The following is a 7,429-nucleotide window of genomic DNA, read 5'->3' as shown; positions in this document are numbered from 1 at the left end:
ATCCTCGACATCGTGGTTCATCCGATGAGATCATCGTGGAGCATGTGGGAGCCAACATGGGTATCCAGATCCCGCTGTTGGTTATTGACCGGAGAGTCGTCTCGGTCATGTCTGCTTGTCTCCCGAACCCGTAGGGTCTACACACTTAAGGTTCGGTTACGCTAGGGTTGTAGGGATATGTATATGCAGTAACCCGAATGTTGTTCGGAGTCCCGGATGAGATCCCGGACGTCACGAGGAGTTCCGGAATGGTCCGGAGGTAAAGATTTATGTATGGGAAGTCCTGTTTCGGGCATCGGGACAAGTTTCGGGGTTATCGGTATTGTACCGGGACCACCGGAAGGGTCCCGGGGGTCGATTGGGTGGGTCCACCTGTCCCGGGGGGCCACATGGGCTGTAGGGGGTGCGCCTTGGCCTAATGGGCCAAGGGCACCAGCCCCACATAGGCCCATGCGCCTAGGGTTTGAAAGGGGGAAGAGTCCTAGGAGGGGAAGGCACCTCCTAGGTGCCTTGGGGGGGGGAGGGAAACCCCCCTTGGCCGCCGCACCCCCTAGGAGATTGGATCTCCTAGGGCCGGCCACCCCCCCTTGGCCCTCCTATATATAGTGGGGGAGAGGAGGGACTTCATACCTGAACGCCTTGGCCTTTGGTTGCCTCCTTCTCCCTCCCCAACACATCCTCCTCCTCCATAGTGCTTAGCGAAGCTCTGCCGGAGTACTGCAGCTCCATCAACACCACGCCGTCGTGCTGCTGCTGGTGCCATCTCCCTCAACCTCTCCTCCCTCCCTTGCTGGATCTAGAAGGAGGAGACGTGGCTGTTCCGTACGTGTGTTGAACGCGGAGGTGCCGTCCGTTCGGCGCTGGTCATCGGTGATTTGGATCACGTCGAGTACGACTACATCATCACCGTTCTTTTGAACGCTTCCGTGCGCGATCTACAAAGGTATGTAGATGCATCTAATCACTCGTGGCTAGATGAACTCCTAGATGATCTTGGTGAAACGAGTAGGAAAAAATTTGTTTTCTGCAACGTTCTCCAACAGTGCATGGAGGGCTTCTTCCGGTGATCTGCCTCGCCTTTGAAATGCGTGCCTTTCTTTCGACATTGATGGTTGGTCAGAAGAAATCGACGATGGCCCAGGTACACATTCTTCCTGCATTTGTCCAGGTATATACTTTCAGTGTCATCTAAACAGTGCGTGCATGCGTGGTATCCTTTGTTTGTCTGTCCTGAAAGGTTACTGAGAGCGGGCTAATCGTTGATGGTCACGAACAGAAACGCCTTAAGGTTAAATTCCTCCTGTCTGTGCTCATCCCACGTACGTACACCGTTTTCATTCCACAGCTGTAAAAGTTCTTCAACTAATGGCCTTAGGTACATATCAATTTCGTTGCCGGGTTGCTTAGGGCCTTGGATGAGAACTGGCATCATAATGAACTTCCGCTTCATGCACATCCAAGGAGGAAGGTTATACATACATAGAGTCACGGAACAGGTGCTGTGATTGCTGCTCTGCTCCCCGAAAGGGTTAATGCCATCCGCGCTTAAAGCAAACCATACATTCCTTGGGTCCTTTGCAAACTCATCCCAGTACTTTCTCTCGATTTTTCTCCACTGTGACCCGTCAGCGGGTGCTCTCTATTGGGGAACGTTGCAGAAAATTAAAATTTTTCCTACGGTTTCACCAAGATCCATCTATGAGTTCATCTAAGCAACGAGTCAAGGGAGAGAGTTTGCATCTACATACCACTTGTAGATCACGAGCGGAAGCTTGCCAAGGGGATGGTGATGACGGAGTCATACTCGAACGTGATTCGGATCACCGATGTCCAAGTGCTGAACGGACAGCACCTCCGCGTTCAACACACGTACGGGACGGGGACGTCTCCTCCTTCTTGATCCAGCAAGGGGGAAGGAGAGGTTGAGGAAGATTGCTCCAACGGCAGCACGACGGCGTGGTGTAGTTGGTGCAGCAGTACTCCGACAGGGCTTCGCCAAGCACGTATGGAGGAGGAGAGGTGTTGGGGAGGGGAGGGGCTGCGCCTTGGCTTGTGGTGTTGCAGCCCTCCCCTCACCCCTCTATATATAGGGGAAGGGGGCAAGGGGGGCCGGCCCTCTAGGGAAAACCCTAGGGGGGGCGGCGGCCAAAGGGAGAGGGGAAAGGGTGGCTTGCCCCCCCAAGCCAGGGGGCGCCCCCTTTAGGGTTTCCCCTCCCCTTGCCCTAGCCGCATGGGCCTAGGTGGGGAGGTGCGCCCAGTCCACCAGGGGCTGGCTCCCTGCCCCACGCAGCCCATGTGGTCCCCCGGGAGGGGTGGCCCCACCCGGTGGACCTCCGGAACCCTTTCGGTGGCCCCGGTACAATACCGATATGACCCCGAAATTCTCGGTGCCCGTATAACAACTTCCCATATATAAAACTTCACCTCCGGACTATTCCGGAACTCCTCGTGACATCCGGGATCTCATCCGGGACTCCGAACAACATTCGGTAGTCACATACTAGTCTTCCTAACAACCCTAGCGTCACCGAACCTTAAGTGTGTAGACCCTACGGGTTTGGGAGACATGCAGACATGACCGAGACGACTCTCGGGCAATAACCAACAGCGGGGTCTGGATACCCATGTTGGCTCCCACATGCTCCTCGATGATTACATCGGTTGAACCGTGATGTCGAGGATTCGATCAAACCCTGTATACAATTCCCTTTGTCAATCGGTACGTTACTTGCCCGAGACTCGATCGTCGGTATCCCAATACCTTGTTCAGTCTCGTTACCGGCAAGTCACTTTACTCGTATCGTAATGCATGATCCTTGGTCACCTTGAGCTCATTATGATGATGCATTACCGAGTGGGCCCAGAGATACCTCTCCGTCATACGGAGTGACAAATCCCAGTCTCGATCCGCATAAAACAATAGATACTTTCGGAGATACCTGTAGTGCACCTTTATAGTCACCCAGTTACGTTGTGATGTTTGATACACCCAAAGCACTCCTACGGTATCCAGGAGTTACACGCTCTCATGGTCAAAGGAAGAGATACTTGACATTGGCAAAGCTCTAGCAAACGAACTACACGATCTTTGTGCTATGCTTAGGATTGGGTCTTGTCCATCACATCATTCTCCTAATGATGTGATCCCGTTATCAACGACATCTGATGTCCATTGCCAGGAAACCATGACTATCTGTTGATCACAACGAGCTAGTCAACTAGAGGCTCACTAGGGACATATTGTGGTCTATGTATTCACACGTGTATTACGATTTCCGGATAATACAGTTATAGCATGAATAAAAGACAATTATCATGAACACTGAAATATAATAATACTTTTATTATTGCCTCTAGGGCATATTTCCAGCACTCTCAACTTCCCATCTTTCTTTCGGTTCTCACTGTGCCATCGCATCAACTTGGCATGCTCTTTGTTTTTGAACAGACATTTCAACCGTGGTATTATAGGAGCATACCACATCACCTTCGCAAGAACCCTCTTCCTGGGGGGCTCGCCGTCAACATCACCAGGGTCATCTCGTCTGATCTTATACCGCAATGCACCGCGTACCGGGCATGCGTTCAGATCCTTGTATGCACCGCGGTAGAGGATGCAGTCATTAGGGCATGCATGTATCTTCTCCACCTCCAATCCTAGAGGGCATACGACCTTCTTTGCTGCGTATGTACTGTCGGGCAATTCGTAATCCTTAGGAAGCTTCTTCTTCAATATTTTCAGTAGCTTCTCAAATCCTTTGTCAGCCACAGCATTCTGTGCCTTCCACTTCAGCAATTCCAGTATGGTACCGAACTTTGTGTTTCCATCTTTGCAATTGGGGTATAACCCTTTTTTGTGATCCTCTAACATGCGATCGAACTTCAGCTTCTCCTTTTGACTAATGCATTGCGTCCTTGCATCGACAATGACCCGGCGGAGATCATCATCATTGGGCACATCGTCTGGTTCCTCTTGATCTTCAGCAGCTTCACCCGTTGCAGCATCATTGGGCACATCGTCTGGTTCCTCTTGATCTTCACCAGCTCCCCCCGTTGCAGCATCACCGTATTTTGGGGGCACATAGTTGTCATCGTAGTCTTCTTCTTCGCCGTCTTCCATCATAACCCCTATTTCTCCGTGCCTCGTCCAAACATTATAGTGTGGCATGAAACCCTTGTAAAGCAGGTGGGAGTGAAGGATTTTTCGGTTAGAGTAAGACCTCGTATTCCCACATTCAGTGCATGGACAACACATAAAACCATTCTGCTTGTTTGCCTCAGCCGCATCGAGAAACTCATGCACGCCCTTAATGTACTCGCGGGTGTGTCTGTCACCGTACATCCATTGCCGGTTCATCTGCGTGCATTATATATAATTAAGTGTCCAAATTAATAGAAGTTCATCATCACATTAAAACCAAAGTGCATACATAGTTCTCATCTAACAACATATAGCTCTCCAGAGCATCTAATTAATTAAACCATACATTGAAACTATGTAAAACATTTCAATGCGAAAACAAATGCGATCATAATCGCAACCAAGGTAACAATTGATCCAACGGCATAATGATACCAAGCCTCGGTATGAATGGCATATTTTCTAGTCTTTCTAATCTTCAAGCACATTGCATCCATCTTGATCTTGTGATCATCGACGACATCCGCAACATGCAACTCCAATATCATCTTCTCCTCCTCAATTTTTTTTATTTTTTCCTTCAACAAATTGTTTTCTTCTTCAAGTAAATTTAACCTCTCGACAATAGGGTCAGTTGGCATTTCCGATTCACATACATCCTAGATAAATAAAATCTATGTCACGTTGGTCGGCATAATTTTCATAAACAATAAATGAACCAATAGTTATAAAGATAATATACATACCACATCTGAATCATAGACAGGACGAGGGCCGACGGGGGCGGATACCAAACCATCGCACTATATAAGATGCAATAATAAATGTAAGAAAATGATACAAGTATCTATCTAAACATACAAGTAAGAATATTTTTCCTTTCAGAAAGAAGAAAAGAACAAGAGGCTCACCATGGTGGTGTCGGTGATGAGATCAGCGCGGGTGATCGACGGCGGTGAAGACTGGGACGGGGCGTGACGGACCGCTAAATCTAGACAAATCTCGAGGAAAATGGAGCTTGGAGGTCCAGCTTCGAGAGGAGAAAACTTAAGTAGTGTGGCTCGGGCATTCCATCGAACACCTCATGTGCATAGGAGGTGAGCTAGAGCACCACAAAGCCCTCTCCCCCTTGGCCAGAAAAAACAGAGCACTGTGCTCTGCTCTTGCACGAGGGGGTATATATAGGCACCTCATTGGTCCCGGTTGGTGACATGAGCCGGGACTAAAGGGGAGACGTTGGTCCCGGTTCAAGCCACCAACCGGGACCAATGGTGTGTTGGGGAACGTTGCAGAAAACAAAAAATTTCCTACGGTTTCACCAAGATCCATCTATGAGTTCATCTAGCAACGAGTGATTGGATGCATCTACGTACCTTGTAGATCGCGAGCGGAAGCGTTCAAAGAACGGGGATGAGGGAGTCGTACTCGACGTGATTCGAATCACCGAAGATCCTAGCACCGAACGGACGGCACCTCCGCGTTCAACACACGTACGGTCAGCGTGACGTCTCCTTCTTCTTGATCCAGCAAGAGGGAAGGAGAAGTTGAGGAAGATGGCTCCAGCAGCAGCACGACGGCGTGGTGGTGATGGAGCTGCAGTACTCCGGCAGGGCTTCGCCAAGCACTATGGAGGAGGAGGAGGTGTTGGAGAGGGAGAGGGAGGCACCAAAGATCAAGGTAAGAAGTCCTCCATCTCCCCAGTATATATAGGAGGGCCAAGGGGGGGGGGCGCCGGCCCTAGGAGATCTAATCTCCTAGGGTGGTGTGGCCAAGGGGAGGAATCCCTCCTCCCAAGGCACCTAGGAGGTGCCTTCCCCTCCTAGGACTCTTCCTCCTTGAAACCCTAGGCGCATGGGCCTCTTGGGGCTGGTGCCCTTGGCCCATGTAGGCCAAGGCGCACCCCCTACAGCCCATGTGGCCCCCCGGGACAGGTGGCCCCACCCGGTGGACCCCCGGGACCCTTCCGGTGGTCCCGGTACAATACCGATGACCCCGAAACTTGTCCCGATGCCCGAAACAGGACTTCCCATATATAAATCTTTACCTCCGGACCATTACGGAACTCCTCGTGATGTCCGGGATCTCATCCGGGACTCCAGACAACATTCGGGTTACTGCATATACATATCCCTACAACCCTAGCGTCACCGAACCTTAAGTGTGTAGACCCTACGGGTTCGGGAGGCATGTAGACATGACCGAGATCGCTCTCCGGTCAATAACCAACAGCGGGATCTGGATACCCATGTTGGCTGCCACATGCTCCTCGATGATCTCATCAGATGAACCATGATGTCGAGGATTCAAGCAACCCCGTATACAATTCCCTTTGTCAATCGGTATGTTACTTGCCCGAGATCCGATCGTCGGTATCCCAATACCTCGTTCAATCTCGTTACCGGCAAGTCACTTTACTCGTACCGTAATGCATGATCCCGTGACCAGACACTTGGTCACTTTGAGCTCATTATGATGATGCATTACCGAGTGGGCCCAGTGATACCTCTCCGTCATACGGAGTGACAAATCCCAGTCTTGATCCGTGTCAACCCAACAGACACTTTCGGAGATACCCGTAGTATACCTTTATAGTCACCCAGTTACGTTGTGACGTTTGGTACACCCAAAGCACTCCTACAGTATCCGAGAGTTACACGATCTCATGGTCTAAGGAAAAGATACTTGACATTGGAAAACTCTAGCAAACGAACTATACGATCTTACGCTATGTTTAGGATTGGGTCTTGTCCATCACATCATTCTCCTAATGATGTGATCTCGTTATCAATGACATCTAATGTCCATAGTCAGGAAACCATGACTATCTGTTGATCAACGAGCTAGTCAACTAGAGGCTTACTAGGGACAAGTTGGTGTCTATTATTCACACATGTATTACGATTTCCGGATAACACAATTATAGCATGAATAAAGACAATTATCATGAACAAAGAAATATAATAATAATGCTTTTATTATTGCCTCTAGGGCATATTTCCGACAGTCTCCCACTTGCACTAGAGTCAATAATCTAGTTACATTGTGATGAATCGAACACCCATCAAATTCTGGTGTTGATCATGTTTTGCTCTAGGGAGAGGTTTAGTTAACGGATGTGCTACATTCAGGTCCGTGTGTACTTTACAAATATCTATGTCTCCATCTTGAACATTTTCACGAATGGAGGTGAAGCAACGCTTGATGTGCCTTGTCTTCTTGTGAAACCTGGGCTCCTTGGCAAGTGCAATAGCTCCAGTGTTGTCACAGAAGAGCTTAATCGGCCCCGAC

This window comes from Triticum aestivum, chromosome 3A (assembly GCF_018294505.1).
Source record: "Triticum aestivum cultivar Chinese Spring chromosome 3A, IWGSC CS RefSeq v2.1, whole genome shotgun sequence".
Lineage (NCBI taxonomy): Eukaryota > Viridiplantae > Streptophyta > Magnoliopsida > Poales > Poaceae > Triticum > Triticum aestivum.
The sequence above is the reverse complement of the archived record's forward strand: the minus strand, read 5'-3'. Positions refer to the sequence as shown.